At 35.5% G+C, this 22,621-nt stretch overlaps 1 protein-coding gene across 2 annotated transcripts in view; it reads left to right on the top strand.

Moving 5' to 3' along the window:
- Window positions 1-10,965: 10,965 nt before the first annotated feature.
- Window positions 10,966-22,621, top strand: part of LOC145268356 (protein meiotic P26-like) — a 52,050-nt gene continuing 40,394 nt past the window's right edge. Inside the window, exon 1 of one of the 2 annotated variants that reach the window (XM_080123880.1) lies at window positions 10,966-11,489. The gene's annotated coding sequence lies outside the window, so the exon portion shown is untranslated. Of the gene's footprint in view, window positions 11,490-21,693; window positions 21,777-22,621 lie in introns of those variants that run through there. The other variant, XM_080123881.1, reaches the window with a different exon arrangement.

Genomic DNA, 22,621 nt, shown 5'->3' with positions numbered 1-22,621 from the left:
ATGAAGGGCCTTCGTCCCCGATACCGTGTGCCCTCGTCAGAAGAAGATTCCAACAGCACAACATTCTCAGAGAGCAGTTTGGAAAGTCTGATACCCGATGACAAAACAGACTCAGAAGATGGTTAAGAGACAAGAGTAGAAGATGCGCGCATCCCTGATGAAGCCCTCAATTCTGAAAAGGTGCCACAATTACAAAGAAGCACCCGACAAAGACAACCACCACAGGGATGCAGCCTGTGTGATCATGAAATCAGGGAGGAGTGTGACAATAGTCATGGAACCAAGCGGCTAAGGATGGTGTGTGCAATGCTCAAAACTCGACCCAATCGATCAAACCTTTATGTGCTTCAGACTAAATATGCAACACAATATTAGCTACTTGTATTTTCTCTACCGCTCTCCCTCAAACCAAGACTGTACCCTAATAAACAAAGTCTCAGACAGCATAGATATAGCACTCTCCCTCGATACTAGCGCACAAATACATGTATTTGGTGACTTCAATGTCCACCACAGTAACTGGCTAGGATTCTCAAATCACACAGACGTAGCTGGTAGCGCCACATATAGCTTCTCTATATCTCATTCCCTATCTCAATTGGTTACATTTCCGACACGTTTCCCAGACCAGCACGATCAACATGCCTCACTTCTAGATCTCTTCCTGACAACGGTTCCCAATGACTGTACAACAAATGCCCATAGCCCACTCGGGAATGCTGATCACGCTGTGATAATGGTAGAAATCAGCCTAAATTCTCGCCCTAAAACTGAAGACCCACTACTCAAAACAACGAGGTATTACAAAAAGGCTGATTGGGAAGCCATCAGGGAGCTCATCAGAGATGCCCCATGGCAAAATATCTTTACTCTTCCAGCGGAACAGTGTGCAAATGAGACAACTGAATGGTTCAAAACTGCTATTGAAGCACATGTTCCCGCACGGAAATACTATAGCAAGCCCCACTCCCCCCAATGGTTTACTTCTGCTTGTGCAGCTGCCATTTGTCAAAGGCAGCATGCGTTCCGCAGATTCAACCGACATAAGTCCAGCTCAAATAAACAGAAGTTTATAGAAGCTAGAAATAATTGTAAGAGAGTGATAGACACAGCTAAGTCAGATTACTCTGAAACCACCAGAAAGCGCATCGAAGCACAGAAATTAGGAACCCGGGATTTTTGGAAAATCTACAACAGCGTAGTTAATAATGGACAGTCAATTATTCCCCCACTAACAAACAACCATGAGGTTGCTTGCACGGCAACTGACAAGGCTAATCTGCTTGCCAGTCGGTTTGCCTCTAACTCCACACTGAACTCGGTACACCACTCACTCCCTGATTTTCCTCTGCGAACAGACGCCACACTTGACGATTTGAAAATCACCCCTTCTCAGGTACATGCTATTATAAAAAACCTAGACACCTCTAAAGCATGTGGACCAGATCTCATCCCGGCTGTGCTATTAAAAAAATGCTCTGCCGAGGTTGCTCCAGTTCTGTCCAAACTTTACAATAAATGCCTTAACGAATCTTGTTTTCCCGACTGCTGGAAAACCGCCTCTGTGGTACCAGTCTTCAAGAATTCTGGTGAAAGAACTGACCCACTTAATTATCGCCCCATTAGCCTCCTCCCGCTTTTCGCCAAAATATTTGAGTCCTTAGTTAATCAAGTCCTAGTCCAGCACCTAACAGCTGCTAAACTCCTGACTGACAAACAATATGGATTCAGGCAAGCCCGCTCAACAGCAGATATCTTAACTGTAGTTTCTGAACGTATATACCGTTCATTGGATAAAACAGGGGAGGGTAGAGCAGTGGCCCTTGATATATCTAAGGCTTTTGACAGGGTATGGCACGATGGTCTTCTAAGGAAAATTAGATCATATGGAATCACTGGAAGAATTCATAACGTAATTAAATCCTTCTTAAGTAATAGAAAAATCAAAGTTGTCCTCGACGGACGTACATCCAAACAACATGACATAAATGCGGGAGTGCCTCAGGGGTCTATCCTTGGACCTCTATTGTTCCTGATATTCATAAACGACCTCCCTGATAATATTGTTTCGGAGATGGGTATATTTGCCGATGACACCACTCTCTATAACAGATATGAGGGGAAAACAAATGAACACATATCCAAGAAAATGGCAGAAACACTAGAGGATGACCTCCAATCCGTAGTGGAATGGGGACAAAAATGGTTGGTCTCATTCAATGCTGCTAAGACTAAGCTTGTTTCCTTCAATAACTACAAGAAACCTTCTCTACCACCAATAGCAATGGCCAAGAACACATTGCCTGAAAGTACTTCTTTTAAACTCCTCGGCCTAACGTTTACAGGGAATATGAACTGGAATAGATACATTGAGAGCATTGCCAAGGCTGCTGCAAGGAAGGTTGGCTCCCTCTACCGTGCTAGAAAACTACTTACGCCTGCCAGTATCCTATACCTCTATAAGGCAACAATTCGCCCATGTATGGAGTACTGTTGTCACATCTGGGCTGGTGCATCTGCTGCTTGTCTCTCGCTCCTGGACAGGGTTCAAAAAAGAGTCGCAAACCTGATAGGTCCTGAACTGTCATCTAGGCTTCAACCTCTGTCCCATCGACGAGATGTTGCATCCCTCTGCCTGTTCTACAAATACTTTAATGGTGAATGCTCTGACGAACTGCAAACACTTGTACCTCCCCGACGTAACTACCCCCGGCAAACCCGACAAGCTACTAAGTCTCATCCCTTTACAGTAGAGATCCCTAGGTGCAAGAAAGCCTTTTACTCCAATAGTTTCTTCCCCAGAACTGCGGGTCTTTGGAACTCCCTTCCGGGATTCTGCTTTCCCAACTGCAATGATATGCAGAAGTTCAAGTGTAATGTTAACAAACATCTTTCTACTCTTCTCCCTTCATAATGACCCCGCAAATTAATTCCCTAATAGTAGCCCCCTACTTCAAAGTGGCACTGTGCCTTGTTTGGGGTGAAAATTGAATAAAAAAAAAAAAATAAATAAAAAAAAGACATGAAAAGGCGACATATGCACAAATTTGACTGCATTTTAATTTGTTTAATTTACATAAGTAAAATTTGAGCATATAAAAAGCCTGCATTTTTTTTTTTTGCTCATCTTGAGTCATTTTGTACATACTTCGCATGTCAGTGGGAAAAAGAACGACAGATTTTTTTTTTTGTACAGTTAACTAACATATCAGAGGAAGAAAAGAACGATGGATTTTTTTTATGCAAGAAACGGTATTTGGCAGTTAAAAACTTTAATTTCAACACTTCAGGTCGTCATCTGGTGTTATAAATTTAGTGCAGACTCAAGAGACTTTTAAGTCCACGTTACATGGTGCTACGAACAGGATTTATTTTTACAGAATTTATTTTTCTTCCTGAAATGTGAAATGGCATCAGGACAATGCAATAACAAACATTATGTTCATTAGTTGATAAATTTACAGAAATAAAACAATAAGCTTTGCACTAGCAGGGAAAATGTGTTGAACCAGCTCTACACTAAAAAACAGGACGGACCTATGATCGAGCATGGTTACACTTCAAGCACATTCATTCAGTGGGGTCGATATCGGTACCTTAGAGCACCCCAAGGTTTACACGCTTCTGGGGATAGGTACACTCGCTGATTCGAACTCATTGCATTGATGATACCTTTCCCTGGGATAAAACTATGAAATCTGCTTTCTGACATGCAGTGAACTATATCACCCATTGCAACAAAAATGTAATTGCCTTCAATTCTGATAATTTTTTTTTTTTTACATGGAGGTCACCACTTATCAAAGCCTAGAAGCCACTCAGCGATAAGGGTTATTGTATGTACAGTAATCAATGGGATAGTGTCGTAGTAATCGTTAGTACTGGAGATTTGATAAAGTGTCTTACTTAAGGGGGCGGTTCATCAAGAATTTGTTTATGTTGCACTTGAAGACATCCAAGTTGTAGTTAGGTTGGAAACGCGCAAATGGAAAAGAGTTCCATAAGCGTGCAGTTCTAAGAAAGAAACTTTGTTCATGGAATCTACATTTTGATTTAGGCACAGATAAAGAGTTTCAACATACAGTGAACTATATCACCCATTGCCACAAAAATGGAATTGAAGGCAATTCCAATAAGTTTCAAAGCAATTCAATGGTAAAGTTTAATTTGCTGGCTTTTTAATAACTGTTGATGGCGTAAAGCTAATTAAAATATGACTGAAGCTATTCTCAACTTCCCCATGCCGACGAACATCACCAACATCAGATTGTGGTTTGGACTGGTTAACCAGGTATCGTATGCATTTTCACAGCCCGATATCATGCCCCCCCCTCCTTTCGAGAATTGTTTTACATGAAGGACCACAAATTCTATTGGGATGCTACCCTAAATGAGCTTTTCAAAGAGTCAAAAAAAAAACATTGTTCGGAAAATCAAGGAGGGAATCAGAACATTCAAGATGAACAGGGCAACTTGCTTCTCAACAGACTATAGTAAGGTTGGCAGCAGGTATTTTCTGTTTCAGAAACACTGGCAGTGCCCAACGAAATTAGGACCTAACTGTGGTAAAGACCACTGGAAAATAAAGACGGATTGGAAAAAGTGGAACCTGGTCGTCATCCGGTATTACAAATTTAGCGCTAGTCTCAAACTTGAGAGACTTAAGTTACAGAGAGTATGGTGGATGAGGCAGAGTTTCATAACCCAATTTGTTCAACTTCTGCAGGCCAAGAAACAGGTCGTTCTTGTTGCATAAAAGAAGGGAAAATGATACTTCATAACAGCGTTTCTTTTGGTTGTTGTTCAATTCGTGAGGCACCCATGTATCAAGTTTTTTATTTATCTTTCCAATTTCTCTCAAGTGGTTGGAAATCGTTGCATACATTAAGTCTAATTCAGAAGCACGTTCTCAAACAATTGTGCATGAATTGGCTTCAACTAAGACTCTTAATTGATCGTTGGCAACATGCGATGACCGACCATTATGCTCATCATCTTCAAGACTCTTGTCACCGCCATGAAATTTCTTTAACCACCACTGTATGTTCAGTAGTGGTTCTTGGACCAAACACTTTGTAGATATCACAACTGTTTCAGCAGCTTTTCGGCCTAGCTTGAATTGAAATAAGAAAATTGTGTGTAAAACCATCTTGTATTCAACATTCTGAAAAGAAGACATAATTGTTTTCAAACGATTATAATTTAAACGATTAGATAGAGCAAAAAACACTCTTTAAAATACATCATTTGAAATCAAAATTAAAAATTCCGCAAGAACTTTCTTCTCAAACTAACATTTTCTTCCTTTGGGATAAACTGAGCAAATACACAGAGCTTGCCAGAGAGTTAAAAAGGATTTGGATGATGAAGAAAATCAAAATAATACCGATAATAGTAGGGACACTGGGAACAATTCCGAAAAACTTTGAAAAAAGAATGGCAGAAATTGGAATCAGAGGAATGGCTGCAAAAATACAATGACTAACGATAATGAAAACAGTTGAAATATTAAGGAAAACCCTTGAATGCGGAGAATAATACAAGTATACAATATAATGAAGAAGCGTTACAGGGAATGGAGAATACTGAAGCTGCATATCTACAAGTTCTATACCCCCATCATCTCCTCCCATTGTATCATCACCGTTCCCCCCCCCCCAAAAAAAAAATGATACCAAAGAGCCGAGAAGGAGGATGGAAAGACTGAGGAGAGAACGTTGACCAGACCTCTGCTGGACAAGCACGAAAAGAACTGGGACCTTGGGGAGGCTTAGTGCCACTCAAATTCCAGTATAGACCAATGGTCACTGCCAGCCTGAAATTAATGGTTAGAGGCTGTTGCAATGACGCAAATTTACTTGCAAATGCTATTGAAGGAGATGGAGAGAGCTCGACGTCTAGGGAGACTTGTTGTCACTCAGTTTCTAGAGAACACCACAGATTTCCAATGAGATCTTTGATGGCTTGTGTGAAAGTTCCATGTGAGCCAATAATATATACAAAAAGGCAAATAACGAGTTTGAAGTGTTAAACAGTTTCAGATTATGACATGAGCAATGCTTTAGAATTTAAATCAATTTAGTATTATGCAATGATAGGGAAAATACGTTTTAATATTTTTTTGCTATGAGCCATACAAAAAGATAATATGGTGGCATCGTGTAAGACTCCATTTTGTGAAAATCGTGCTTCTTGTAGCATAGTTACATCTGTCAAAAGTGTATTTCTTCAGATTATGTCTTATACCAAGATGAAATACTTTCTAATTTAATAATATCAAAAAAAATAATGACATAAAACTATTTTTATCACAGGTGCACAATTTTTCACTCGTAGACCTATTTCTTACTACAGTACCTGAGGATTGTGTAACCAATACAGACAGTCCACTCGAAAACACAGACCATCTAGTGGTATCAATAGACATCACACTCAAATTCCAACCCCAAAGTGAGGAGCCACTGCTCAAAACGACAACGTACTACAAAAAGGCTAACTGGGAAGCCATCAGAGAACATATCAGAGATGCCCATGGACCGATATCTTCTCTCTTTCTGCTGAACAGTGTGCAAATGAGACAACTGAATGGTGCAAAGCAGGCATTGAAGCACATGTCCCCACACGGAAGTATTATAGCAAACCTCACTCACCCCCATGGTTCACTACAGATTATGCAGCTGTCATTACACAACGACAGTAGATGCTCCGCCGGTTCGTACATCATAAGTCAAATGCAAATAGGCAAAAATTTATACATGCTAGAAATCATTGTAAGAGAGTAATAACCACAGCCAAAAGAAGTCATACTGACATAACCAGGGAACGCATTGAATCGCAGAAGATAGGAACTTGTGATTTCTGGAAAATTTATAATAGTGTAGTGAATAAAGGACAATCAGTAATTCTCTCACTATCCAACAATCAGAAGGTTGCATGTACGGCAACCAAAAAGGTGGAAGTGCTCGCTCACTAACCCTAACCCTAACCCTAACCTCCAACTCCACCCTAGAGCCAACAAACAATGCCCTCCCAAATTTCCCTATGCAGATAGAAACCACAATTGATAATTTGAAAATCATCTCTTCATATGCCCATAAAAAACTTAGACACTTTCAAGGCGTGTGGGTTTGATCTCATCCCCTCTATACTAATTAAGAAATGCTCAACTGAACTAACCCCCATACTTTCCAAACTCTACAACAAATGCCTTGCTGAATCCTCTTTCCCTAATAGCTGAAAGATGGCCTCAGTATTACCAGTGTACAAGAATTCTGGCAAAAGGACCGACCCTCTCAGTTATCGCGCTATAAGTCTCCTCCCTCTCTTCACCAAAATCTTTGAGACGCTAATCAATCAAGCACTGGTCCATCACTTTGCAAAAGCTAATCTTCTTTCTGACAAACAGTACGGATTTAGGAAATATAGTTCTACTGCAGATATTTTAACAGTCATCTTTTAACGCATATACCATGCACTGAATAAGGCGGGTGAAACTCTTGATATATCTAAGGCCTTTGACAAAGTCTGGCATGAAGGGCTGCTAATAGAAATCAAATCATATGGTATAACTGGATGAATACAAAATATAATTAGATCCTTCTTAGACAATAGAACCATCCAACAGTTATATCTCATAGGATTAGCGAATCTCTTTACAAAGGCTACCTTTCTAGGGCAATTGCTCTTGACATATCAAAGGCCTTCGACAAGGTATGGCATAAAGGCCTACTTCACAAGATTTCCAGCTACGGTATAACTGGAAATGTTTTCTCAATCATTAAATCATTTCTCTCTAATAGGCTCATAAGAGTAGTGGTCGATGGACAAAAATCAGAGGCCTGCAGTATTAATGCTGGAGTCCCTCAGGGGGTTTATCCTGGGCCCAACTCTCTTCCTGATCTACATCAATGATCTCCCAAAACACATACTTAAATCATTCGTTGACATCTATGCTGATGACACGACCATCTACGGCAACACATAGAAAGGCTGTAAATGACAAAGTTCTCTCTGATTCTCTCTCCTCTGATCTCGAGCGTGTAGTTCAGTGGGGGAAAACGTGGCTGGTTACCTTTAATGCATCTAAAACCAAACTCCTATCTTTACACCATCAATGCTCTGATCCCCATCTGGCATCAATTGTAATGGATGGCTCTCGCCTAGGTGAAGCTCAATGTTTTGACAAGCTTCTGGTCTTGACCTTTACTCCTGATATGAAATGGAACACATACATCAAGTCTGTTGCGAAGGTCGCTGGAAAGATGGTGGGATCCTTCTACTGCTCCAGAAGATATCTCACTACTGATGCAATTCTCTATCTATATAAAAGCCAAGTATCTCCAAGGATGGAATACTGCTGCCATATCTGGGCAGGAGCTGCTAAAAATAGCCTATCCTGCTTTGACAGAGTACAAAATAGATCATGGCTTAGAGACGTTGCGAGCCTGTCTTTGTTTTACCGTTATTTCCATGGCAAGTGCTCGTCTGAGCTCCAATCTCTGGTCCCCACTCGCCAATCTTTTACGAAAAACACCTGTCTAGCTGAAGCCACTGTTAAACATTTTCCCCACTCTCTATCTGTGCTTAAATCAACACGTAGATTCCATGAACACAGCGCCTTTCTTAGAACAGCACGCCAGTGGGACTCTGTTCCGTCTGCCTGTTTCCCACCTGACTACAACTTGGATGTCTTCAAGTCCAACGTAAACAAGTTCCTGATGGGCCTCCCCCTTAAGTAGACACTTTATGAAATCTCTACACTAACGTACAACGTACTGTACATGCAATAACCCTTATCCCTTAGTCTCTCCTTCTTGGATAGGTTTCTAAAAAGGGCCTGCAATCTAATAGGTCCCACTTTGTCAACTAGGCTCCAACCCCTGTCCCATCACCGCAATGTTGCGCCAGTTTTACAAGTATTTTAATGGAATGTGCTTTAATGAACTCATTGCACTTGTGCTCCCTCAACATACATATCCCCGACGAACCCGCTTGGCAACAAAATCACACCCCTTCACTGTTGAGGTCCCTAAATGTCAGAAAGTTTTCTTCTAAAATAGTTTATTCCCTAAAACAGCTAGACTTTGGAATTCTCTTCCTGCTGCCTGCTTCCCAAACTGTACTGATATGCAGAAGTTTAAATTCAACGTAAACCAATATCTTAATCTTTCTTATGCATGGTCCCAATTAGTAGCCCCTTACGTCCAAGTGGCAATGTGCCTTGTTTGGGATGAAGGTGAGTAAAAAAAATTTTTTTTTAATTATGTTTGCCTTTCGAACTCATCACTAAACCCCCACCACACAAGGTAATAAATTAAAATTCTATTACAAGATTAAATCTATCATAATGCATTTCTTATTTCGTTAATTGAAAAAAACAAAAACAAAAAAACAATAGTTTGTGACTATTCGAATTTGATAGGAATTTGGAAGTATTTAAACTATCGAATTGGATCCAATAATTTTATAAACAGAAGTAAAGCAGGTATTGTTTTAGGGATTTTATCCTCGGGCCCCCAAATCAACAGAGATTAGACCATTCCTGTGATGATGATCTGGTCCCTGTTGATTGCAATATAATGTTGGTTCTGTGCAGTTCTAGGAGGTCCACCCTCTCAGGCTTTTCCTTCTCTTTAAGAAGAGGTTAGGTTATTGCTAATCGCCTCAGGCCCATTTACCGGGGAGTGCCGATGGTGCTCTGGTGCTGTCCGGGCACTTTTTACAGGTCAGAGCACTCCCTCCTCAGGGGCGCTGACTTCTCAAATCTAACGTTTGTGTCAGTGTCACAGTCCTTGCAGTGAGAGAGAACTAAATGCCTCTATAACAATTCGGTTCGATTAATAATTTAATGATCAAACGATAATGTAATAATTAAATTTGCATTCAGACAACGTAGTTAATAAACAAAAACAAGATAAAGCAAAAAATGAAATTGCAGACTTGGACAACGCTGATAGATACAATTAATTTTGGATAAAATTAATTTTTAAATTTCCTTTCTTGTCATAAAATAACATTTTAATTTACTTTATAAAGTCTTAAAAATATTATTGTAACGTTTTAGTCGCTCGTTTTCTTACATTACATTTTCCAATTATTTATATTAATATTTTTTTAAAATGTAATTTGAGGGTGGTAGTCTCCTTTTATTTTTTATTTTTATTTTTTTTATAAAAACTCCTTCAAGAAGGCTCACAAAATCTATTTTCAATCAATATTTATTTAATAATGGCCCAATTTTCCAGACCTATCAAAGTGACCTTTTTTTTTTCTTTTCTTTTTCTTTTTTACAGGCATCATGAAAAAATTATAACAGCGTTTGCTTTTGATTTAATGTTTTTGTCGATGTTGTTTTTACAATTTAAGTATCAATCTGCCACGGATGAAGATGCCATATAAAAAAAAAAAAAAAAAAAAAAAAAAATCACGTAAATCGAAAAAGTATTTTTTTTTAAACTAAGAAAATCAAATCTTATGAGTAAGCAAAAATCTGGGGGGGGGGGACAAAAACAAAAAGAAAACAAGGGCAGATAAGTCCTCAATAATTAAAAATTGCGAGATCAGCTTTGTAAGGCTACTGATTTCACATTAATCACTAAAAGTTGTTTAAAGCATGATTTTCTTTATAAAAATAAAACTACTTAATCAGTTGGTATTATTATACAAACACCGTGACAGCGAATTAACCCTAACCCTAACCCTAACGCTGTCACGGTGTTTGTATAATAATACCAATCAGTTTATATGATTTTTGGAATATGACATTTTCATTGATTGACGGATACGTACATCATAAAGAGTTTTCTGTATTTTTTTTTTAATTCGGTTGAATTCTGGATAAGAACTATAGCTTTCTGAGGTAATATTTTGGAAAATAAATAAATAAATAAACGGAATTTTTTAAAAAAATCAATAAATTAAAATTCGCGCGTTTATCTACTCGGCGCATGCGTATTTCCAACTTGTGGCCTTCAAGTAACGTTAAGATGGCGGGAAGAACCTCTTTTATGTCTCGTCATCCAAATTGTTTCGACGTCACTTCTGTCTCTTTCCTTGACCACAAAACTATCATTTCCCCAAATTTCCGTTCCAGCGTCGATGCAAAAAAGGTTAAAGTGTGCATCTTCATTGTCGCCCTGACGGCCATTTTTGCCCAGGAACTACAAACAGTAGCGGTCGCCATATCATAGATTTACAGCCACTGACGCTACTGTGAAGGAACGAATTAGTAAAAAAAACAAAACAAAAAAAACAAAACTGTTTTATAAAAAGAAAAATATATATAATTATTGTACCCTTCTATTTCTTGATTACATCTCATACAAAGACTTATCAGACACATTGATATAGTTTATTTATACATATACCTATATATATATATCTATATATCCATACGCAGGTGCGAGAAAAAATCTTTTTCTTAAATATATTTATCATCAATATAATTTGCGCACACAAATTCGACACGTCGTTTATGCATTCCACTTCAGGTATGTAATATTTTAAGTTAAATTGTGTTAAATCTTTATAATTTACCTGCATTATTTATAGTTGCATTTAATAAAATGCATATGAAGCCTTTTTAAAATATATTTTTTTTTTAATATAATAAAAAAAAAAAAAAAAAAGATACAACTTTTTTTTTTTTTTTAATATTTAAAGTTCGTGTACGTTTTGAGCGTCCCAAAAATACTCCATTCTAAACGATTATGCGATTTAGTTTCAAAATTACGTTGCAATCTTAGATGTGACATGAACATTATTTATGAATATTTAATCATCTGTGTTTTGCATATTAAAGGTTTAATTTTGTATGTTACTTCAGCGTTCTCCCCCCCCCCATTTCTTTTAATATGAAAGCTAGCAAAAAAAAAAAAACTCCTTTTCTTAAAAGGAGAAAATAAAATGTAATTTAATCTTTTCGAATATTTTTGTAATCTTAGACGGCTATGTAATTTTAGAACTACAAATCTGGTAAAATGACGTCTCTTTTTAAAAGAATGTAAGGACGCTCACAGTCGTTGAAGTACTTTTTTTTTTTTTTTTTTAACACGCACACATTAAAAACATCTTAATTTTTGGTTCTATTCTTAAAAAAGCATTTCTTTGCTTTAAAAATAGTACACATGAACTCGACTTTGGCTTCATAAAATTTAATCTTGGCCAATATTTTATTTTTAAAGTCTACAACGTAAACAGCATGTCGGACATATTTTCATGATATATATAGATAGTTGCCACAACGATTGGGGAAAATGCAAAATATATTTCAGTCAATTTAAACCGCCAAATGATCTATTTAAAAAATTATTTTTGCTTAGAATAAGTCTCAATGCAAAAAAAAGAGTACTAACCGTGCTGAAACAACCTTATTTAGAATTTTTTTTCTCAACATAGAGAAGGCGTTTTGTAACTTTTCAGTTTATTAAATTGTTAGGTGAAAAGTATTTTCACCTAACAATTTAATAAACAAAAGAATATTAAGGGGGGGGGGAAATTCTAAAACATTACTGCTAAATATCCTAAAATCTTATCGACACCCAATAAAACAATTTTTTCTTGGAAGGGCCACTATTATACAAAAGAACCAAGCCTTGAAATGTTTTTATGTTTTGTAAATTCGTAGATTAACATTCTGTTTAATCACACCCGCCTCTATTTTTAAGCGACTACGTGTAAACACATCAAAAACTTGGAAATAAATTTTTGTTTTTAGGGTGGGTAATCAGTTTCGTTTATAAATGTAACGTAAATGATTCTCATTTTAGGGCGGTTAACCAAAGGTATCGATAAATAGGATATATCGAACTAGTCTTGACATTGTTTTTTTCTATAAAAACAAAAACAATGGTATTATACCAATTTAAATATTTAATTTCTGAATTATAAATTTTGAGGTACCTTCCATTTTGTTTCTACTTGTAATTTTTAAATTTTAAATTATATATGAAACTACATACAGTTGCTTACGTTTGATCGAACCGTATTAGTTTTGAGGTAAATGTTTGTATGATTATTCAGCAAAGCTATCAAAGCAAATAAAAGGGTTAAAAACGATGTAAGTCCAGGATTGCACTTATGCGGCAATTAAAAGTAAAGAAAATACAGAAAGTTTGTGTCACGGAACATGCATAAGATGCAATATATATTTGAAAATGCACTGGGAGACCATCCGAAGACTTTACAAATTGATTACAAGGAAATTGAGAATAAGAAAATGCCTTTCGAAGTAAACACCCCCAACCTCCGATGTTAAGAACGGCTTTCGGAATAAACCGTGGCTACCAAGGTGGCCCTTTGCATGTTGGACAACCAGTGCCATTGACCGTCTTCGGGTGGTCCTCCAATGCACTTTCACCATATATTATTTTAATCACCTAATTTGATCAAATATATTTTTTATTCCAGAAAATCAAATTTTAGTTTTTTTTTCTATAGGGGGGAGAAATTAGCGGCCATAGCAGAATGAAATCGAGGCTTGACAAGGGCAGACAACCGACAAGAGCGGACCATTAATTTTCTTTTCGGTGCTAATGCACTTACTGATCCGCGCTATTTTTTAAATCGTATTTCCAAGTTTGATTAAAGTTTTTTTTGTTCAATTGTAAGGTTAAAAGTACAGAATAGGTTCAAAACACCCTCCTCTCCCCATGTTAAGAATGGCTTAAATAACGTTATGTCAGCACGGATCAATAAGTGCACTGCATGAGTACCCCCCCCTTTTTTTTTTAAATAAAACTTAAAACATTCGAATTAAAAGATAACTAACTGTACCTGCATTTTAAAATCTTAAGATTTGGTTTACAATATAGAGATTCGAAAAAGTTGTCAAAAATGTTATCAAAGGCAAAATAAGGTACTTTTCGGGTTTACAAAGATTCGAAAAAGTTGTCAAAAACAAATATAACAAATGTTATCAAAGGCAAGATAAGTTACTTTTCTACTTAACTGCATAATTTTTTAGTGTTATTTTTTTTTTTTAATGTAACTTGTTTATTTGGCTCGAATATTTGAAAAATGCTAATGGCGGCATGCTCGTTGTTGAACACGGTAAGTTTGGGAAAACGAGTTTAAGCAAGTTATACAAAGTACTGTTAGCAAGTCAATATGTTACCGTGACATAGGCGGACATATATTCTGTGTTTTTTTTTAACAGTATTTTGCATAATTTGTTTGCTTGAACTAATTTTCCCAATCTTACCGTGTTCAACAGCGAGCATGCCATTTTTCTTTTTCAAATATACCGATAAACACTGATTTTGGAACCGATTACGTTTTATAGGGACTCCCAAACGATTGTGAAAAATGGACCGCATGTTTCCGTGACGTCAGATAACTGTACGAACTATGGAAAAGCATAAGCGACTTGATGATTTTTTTTAAAAACCTTATCTTCAAACTGCAGTTAATAATTGTTATAATTTTGTTAGGTTTTAAGATTTACAGTTTAACGATTAACATTATACATATTTGTATGTTAAATATCAAATATGGTTTTACTGGATTTTCATTTGGTTACCTACTGGTTTCCGTATTTTGTTCGGTTAAAGAGACATACAAAATATGGGGGGGGGGGCTACAAAATGCATAATTGTGCAATATTTTTAAATTGGTTTTAATCTGGCGATAAAATAGCTGGCAAGTCATGTTTATATTAAAACTTAATATTAAAAAATTTTTTAAACAATTAAAAATCTAACGAAACATTTTGAAATAATGGAGTTTTAATCTTTTAAAAATTCATTAATTTTTAAGTTTCTTTTTCTTGTCAACTCAACTGATTATATATAGTATATATTTGAAAAAACGCTATTAAAAAAAACATTAAATTTATGCAATTTTTTTTTTTTTTTTTGCAACTTCAAAGTAATTTTTTGTTCAATATGTGTATTTAGATTTAAAAAAGATGTTTTACTTATTTGAACTCTTATGTTTCATAATAAATAGAAATTTCGATAGATTTAAATATATTTTGTTCAAATTACGAAAAAATAAGTAGGGGGTGGGGACACACACGAAAAAAAAAATATTTTCCCTTGTATATTTTACGGAAAATGCGTTTTATATGTAATTTCGGTAAATATGAAGAATTACTCCACCCTCAAATTCCTTTAAAATTACCACTCTTATAGGTTTTCGGGGTCGCTGAAAACGAAAATAACGTTTAAAATTACGGCAAACGAGTAGTTTCCAAGATATGAAATGATAGTTCTAAAAAAGTGGGGGGGGGATTACTTTTTTATAGTTACTTAACGTAAAGTGATGACTCACTTTGTTGCCATGATTTTTTTTTGTGGGGGGCTTTTTTTCCCTCCTCGGAAAATCCTTTGAAATTACCTGTTTACATTTGGTGGGAGGGGCGGGGGGGGGGTTTTGGCGGCCCCCTCCCACCAAATGTAAACAATTTTTGTTAAATATTAAAGTTCTTCTGCTCGGTTAATATCGGCACGTTACTTACGTTAAAACGGTTAAACTGCATAAGCACCTATAAAAAAACTATACACGTTCTATAATTGAATATCCCCCCCTCCAAAAAACGAACGATAAACAAACCGGCAGACGTGACCATAAAATGAGTGCATTTCTTTATATCTTGGAAACTACTTGTTCCTTGGAATTTTAAACGTTAGTGGCAATTTTAAAGGATTTTCCGAGGGTGGAAAGAAAGTCCCCTCCCCAAATAATCGTGGCCACAAAGTGGGTGATCATTTTACGTTATATTATAGAAAAGTGATCCCCACTTTCCAAGAACTAACATTTCTTTATATCTTGGAAACTACTCGTTTGCCGTAACTTTAAACGTTATTTTTGTTTTCAGCGACCCCGAAAACTAAGTGATAATTTTAAAGGAATTTTCGAGGGTGGAGTAATTTTCATATTTATCGTAATTTCATTCAAAAATGTATAAGTATCAAATTTCACGAAAATCTGACCATTAGTTGATTTTTGCTAGATTTATTAAACACGGATATGTTTTCACGTTCGGACTACATGGGAACGTTATTTTAAAGCGACAATTATGTTAAACATGATTTTCGTCTCGCAATTTCATTTTCGTACGATGGAAAAATTATTAAAGAATTACTAGTTTATTTTGCCCTTCTTTTAAATTGTCCAAAAGTTATATTGATAATATTAATTTATAATAAAGTGGCATCGTTTTGTAGGGGGTAATTCTGTGGTGACTTTTGGCAGTCCCTAACGTTTTAAAGTGAGTAAAACCACTAAAGACTTTCCCAAATAGGTAGAGTAACTTATCTTGCCTTTAACATTTATTTTTGTTTTTTGACCACTTTTTCAAATCTGTATATAGTAACATAAACCCTTTATCATGAAAGTAAGATGGTATATTCCAAAAATCACGAAAATTGACAAAGTATTTTTTAAATTCAATTTTAGCGGCCAGGAGACACAAAAGAATTTTCGAGCATTTACTACTAGACAACATTTAAGAATTAGAATTAGAAACAGTTCAAAGTATTAGATTCAAATATCATGCGATATGAAGTTTGAACAAAGATTTTTTATAACAGGTTTCCAATAATAAATATTCATATAATAGAATATGATTCTTGGGATAAAAATTGCAAATTCGAAATCGACCTAAAAAAATGTTTGAATTTGATTATTTAAAAAGAGAGGATGATCACTTTTTACACTTTTTTTTTTTAAAGTACGGAGGCCTGTAAGCAACATTATCTTATGTCAACAGAAGACGTTAAAATGAATTTTTATTTTTCTCGTCTTCGTAGTTCGTTAATAAAAATCTATTTGTTTTACAAAAAATCTTATTGTTTTATATCCATAGCAAAAAAAAGCCGTTAATGTGAACGGATGGGATCCCAAGATTCGGCCTCGTTCTGAGTTCGGGGGGAAAAGGTGGGCTACTTTTTTTCCTTTTTTTTTTTTTTTTTTTTTTTTTACATAGACGTCACCACATCAAGGCTGATAGGCCACTCAAGGATAAGGGTTAAAGAGTGTACAGTAGTCAAAAGGACGATATAGTAATTGATAGTAATGAAAGTTCGGTAAATTTGTTAACTTAAATGGAACGGCTCATCAGAAACCTATTCACGTTGGACTTGAAGACAACCATATTATAGACGGCTGGAAAGCAGGAAAACGGAAGACAATTCCACAGGCGTGCAGTTCTAAGAAAGAAGCTTTAATCATGGAATCTGTTTAGGTTTAGGCACAGATAAAGAATGGGGGGAATTATTGATAGTGTTTTCAGCTAGACGAGTGTTTCTTGTGAAAGTTTGGCAATTGACCATAGATTGAAGCTCAGTCGAACACAATGAAAATAACGATAAAGCAAACTCACAACATCTGTGTGAGATAGAGGGTTGCAGCGAAGAGAAAAGGACATCTCCCACCAGGCCACGAAGTCTATTTTGAACCCTATCAAGGCAGGACAAGTCTTTTCTAGCAGCTCCTGCCCATATGTGGCAACAGTATTCCATCCTTGGACGTATCTGGCTCTTATATAGAGTATTGCATCAGCAGTGATCGATCTACTGGATCGATACATGGATCCGAGCATTTTTCCAGCGGCCTTGGCAACAGATTTGATGTACATATTCCATTTAAGATCAGAAGTAAAGGTCAAGCCCAGAAGCCTGTCAAAACTTGAGGCGGCCTCCCCAAGACGAGAGCCATTCATTTTAATTGATGCCAGATGGGTCTTACTCTGTGACCGATGTAGATGCAAAAATGAACCCTTTCAACATTTAACCTCGTGGAACTGCTTAAAAAAACCAAAAAAAAAACCCTAATTCTTTGATCTGTTTAATTTTTAAAAAAATCTAAGGCGGAGTTGTACAACCATCCTCCCCTCCCCCCGTAACTTGTATACTGATAGTTTTTTTTTTTTTTTTTTTTTTTTTCACTGGATGATTGATTATGAAAAAAATTTATTCGGACATTTGAAAGGGGAAGGGGGGTTCATATTTTAGTTACAACGTTCAGTTACCCATTTTGTAACTAATAAAAATGCGGGTATATTAAAACCATAGAAAGTAAAAATGACATGATCCTACCGCATTTGAAATTCAGAAAGATAGAATGAACATGACTTTGTTTTTGATGAAAATAAAGTTCTGAGGGTTTTTTTTTTTTTTTTTTTTTTTTTAAACTTAGTTTTGGGGGGGTTGTATTACTGTACACTGATTTGAAAAAATTGCCAAGTTATCAAAGGCAATATAAGTTAGTTTTCTACCTAACTTGATGTTTTTAGTGTTTTTTATTTAATGTAGCATGTTTATTCAGCCCGAAAAACAATGTTTACTGTTTACCAATGTATTAGAAAATTTAAAATGGCGCCCGACTCTTTGACACGATAAGTTAGGGGAAAGGATTTAATAAAAAATATATAAAATACTGTTAAAAGTCCACTGAATATATGTCAGTCTATGTCATGGCAACACATTGAGCAAGTTTCTAACAGTATTTTGTCTAGTTTGTTATTTTTAAGTCATTTTCCCAAACTTACCGAGTCGGGCGCCATTTAAAATTTTTCAATACATCGGTTTTTCGAGCTGAATAAACGTGTTACGTTAAATAAAAACACTAAAACATATCCAGTTAGGTAGAAAAGTAACTTATCTTGCTTTTGATAACATTTATTTATTATATATTTGTTTTTTGACAACTTTTTCGAATCTGTGTACTAATACAAACCCCTTTTTAATTTTTTAAGTATTATAAATTTCACTAACATGCTGGAGTAATGTTTCATAATTTTTCATCCCGTTGTCAATTTTCATATCGTACGCCTCCCGATACATTGCTTCATCAACATGGGACTATTTCATATCTCCTGAAGACACTTCCGTATTTAGAAAAAAAAAATGGGTAACCAATTTACCAAAATGTTGTGACTAAAAAGTGAGCACCCCTTTTAAATGTCAAAATGATTTTTTTTTTCATAATCTGGTTAGTGTCCAATCAGTAATAATCCAGTGAAAAAATTTAAAAACCTATCAGTAATAGAAATTACGCATAGGGGTGATAACTGTTTAATTATTGTAAAAGTGTAAACCGTTGGATAAAAAGCTGTTTAAGAAAAAAAAATGTTCTATTTTAACTTTTTTTTTTAATTCTAAATTCTTTGACCTGTTGAATTTAAAAAAAATATTCTAAATTTTAATTCTTTGCACTGTTTAATTTTTTTAAATAACGTAGTACCATAGATGCACAGGCGCACCTTTTAGGTCTGCCACCAATCATAATTAACTATTTCTCTACGGTGATACAAATTAATCATAGTGATGGGAGGGTCAAGACACAAGGTAGGTTTTTAATGTCCCCCCCCTCCTACTACAAGGGGCATTCTGAATTAGAACAAAATAAAATTGTCTCCATTTAAGATTTCTCTTTCAGTGATTGATTACGAAACTGAAACTTTTTCTGTTTGGAAAATAAAAATAAACTGAAATTACAAAATCAGCAAATATTTAAATCGTAAAAGGGTTTCGAATTTATTACAACTCTCGGTTTTTGTATTAAAAAATACTTTTTTTTTTTTCTACATTAATTCCACCTCCAATTTTAGTTAAAATGGCACCCTTTTGAAGGTTTTCGACTATGCTGAATAAGAAAATCACATTGAAATTTTGCAGACAAGTAGTTGTCGGGATATAAAGACCTGTATTATACTCTGTAATTCACTGGTCACCATGTTTGTGCGCGGGTGTGATAAAGACACTTCCACCCAACGGAAACAAATCCACTTTTTTTCACAACCGAGAAATTAATGCGCATGTGTGTAAAACAAAACAATTACGAGTTGAGTAATTTCATGTTAAGAACGGCTTTTCGGTATAAACACCCCATTTTGTGGGGAGGGGGGTATTTGCCCCAAATTTAACTGATAGTCGTTGTCAGCATGTCCACGCGCAAATACTAATATATATATATATATATATATATATATATAAGAATGGGGGAGGATAGTGTCAGTCGCAAATGACGTCCAGTGGATTAGTATATAGTACAGGTCTTAATATATATCGAAAACTTCTTCTCTCTGCAAAATTTAAATGATTTTTTTTATTCGCCATAGTCGAAAACGGTCGTCATTTTAAAGAAAATTGTGGAGGTGGACCTAATATAAAAAATTCCCGGATTGATTATTAATTTTTGTCTCGCGAAACCAAAAAATACTGCATTATAAGTATATTAGTAATATGCATATCTGAATAGTTGTATTGCCTGCGTTTATTAAATGATTTACTTATGCGTATCTATGTACATGTAGTAATATACACGTCTACACATGAAAAATATTTTGAACTCAATCCAGAAAATATTTGCATATACTCGACAATCCTGACTGACACGTTTTGCTTTCGGCCTGCAGGGAATCGAGTTACTGACTGAAAGTAGATATTATCCAGTTTGTGGGCCAAATCTCCGGCAACTTCGCACCGATCTTTCGTTAGCTAACGTAAGCAACGGAAAGATGCCGAACAGACGATTAATTGAAAACGTGGCGTTTCAGCCTTCCTCATGTTAAGAATTTCTTTCTAAATAGAAATCCATTCTTAACATGGGGGTTTCATATTGAGATAACGTGTTAAAATCATTTTGGTTATTTTCTTGTTTTACTGAATTTCACTGTTTCATTGAAACTTGTCCTCTGATTAGCTAATATCTTCGGCATTTTTCGGTTGCTTACGTAGCCTGAAGGCGTGAAGTTGCCGGAGATTGGTTCGTAAACTGAATAAGTACTCGAAAGTGAGTAAGTTCTGAATAGTTCAAAATCATAAGATATTAATTAAAAATATTGATTGCTTAGGAAATCAATGCCAATTACTGGTACTTCCGATCACGTCCTACCCAGTTATAATTTTAGGTAGGATATTTCTTAATTCTGCATACTATTCACTTTCATTTTAAAAACTTTTCTCAATGAAGAAGCTTAGCTTAAGAATCGTGTGTATGATATACACACACACACACACACACACACGAAGCCAAACTGCACTTTTCTTTTTACTCGGCGCTGTTTAGAACTGAGTGAACTTCATTCAATGAAGAATCGTATTTTGTACTCAACACCTGACGCTATGTTAACTTCAAAAAATTATCTCTGTATTAAGAAAAATTACCGGATAATACGTGCTTTTCACGTTCGTTAAATCCATTTCGTTTATTTTAGATTTTACATTTAAAAAAATGAATAAACTATAACGAATATTTAAAAATTCTATTTAAAAAATTGTACACGTATGTAATATTACTTTAAGAATTCCACCTGATCAACTCTTGTTTGCTGATCAGGTGGAATTCTTAAAGTAATTAATAAACACGTACATATATTTTTTTTAATAAGATTTTAAACATTTTAGCTTATTACATTATCGAAAAATATTTGCCAAATTGTATCGATTAGTTTTGTCTGGTTTTGCAAGTGTTGACTGAGTAAAATTATAGTCTGAGCGTTTTTCAGCAATTCCGTGCAACACGTCATCTCTTTCTTGCGAAGGACATAAATTCCCCGAACTTATTCCACCTTCCAGGCCGCTGCCTCCCGTCTTTCCGGGAGAGTAAGATTCAGGTTCATTTCCTGGTGCGCCCCTACCTGGGAATGCCGACGGGTCTGTCCAGGCAATTTTTGAACGGCCAGAGAGCTTTAGGGATGTTGGCTTGACTTTCCCCACGTTCCTGGCCTTGTATTACATGTTCCTGCGGTGGGAAGGAAGTAAATATCCATTCCTAATTCTTGCGGTCACATTAGCACCTGTTCCTCCATGTGCTTCAAATTATATTACTAGGTAACAACACTTTCTAAGCCTCAAAAAGCTTCCAGTAAACTTGTAGTGTTTAACTCTTGGGCAAGATTTGACGTTGCATGGGAATATGTGCACTCTTGCTCCGAGCCCTGAATCCTTAAACATTTGTAATTTTATTTTTACGTTATAAATTAAGTCTGTTTTGTCTGGTCGGAAAGCCCTAACTCTAATCCCTTTTTACTGAAGTATTCTTTGTTTTATGAAACTAAGAAACTCTTTTCACTTTTTAAAGTGAATTCCATTTCTTCATTTTAATCTATTTTATGACCCTAATCGATAAATGTCCCTAGTGATCCTAGATATTAACGAAGAAAAATTTCAATGGTGTTACTGTTTGTAAATTGTGAGAAATTTAACCCTCAGAATCTTAACATTTCTATAACGCAACAAACATTGACGTTTATATAAAATTAATTTACATTGAAATCATAATTCTAAATTTAAATATTAGCTGTTATACATTTTGCACTCGTTGCTGTATATTATAAACTCAGTGGTTTTAAAATGTGTACCCGGCCGTGAAACTTAATTTTCAGCTATTACGATGTTTAATGAGAACATTTAAATGTTTATACGATCTATTTGACGTCTCAAATGTATTTGCTTTTGTTTTTGTGCTATATACAGATCGGATCTCGTACCTACTTATAAAATAAAATCCGGTAACGAATTTTAGCAGTCGAAAAGCAAAACAAAATCTGATTCATGAAAAAAAAAAAAAAAAAAATTTATTGCGTAAACGCCCTCAACAAAATTATCCCGTCCCCACAATCCTCTTTTCAGACGATTAACACCATGAAAAAGTTGATTAAAAAAACAAACAGTAA

This window comes from Euprymna scolopes, chromosome 43 (genome assembly GCF_053919585.1).
Source record: "Euprymna scolopes isolate OS-2025 chromosome 43, ASM5391958v1, whole genome shotgun sequence".
NCBI lineage: Eukaryota > Metazoa > Mollusca > Cephalopoda > Sepiida > Sepiolidae > Euprymna > Euprymna scolopes.
The sequence above is the reverse complement of the archived record's forward strand: the minus strand, read 5'-3'. Positions and strand labels throughout refer to the sequence as shown.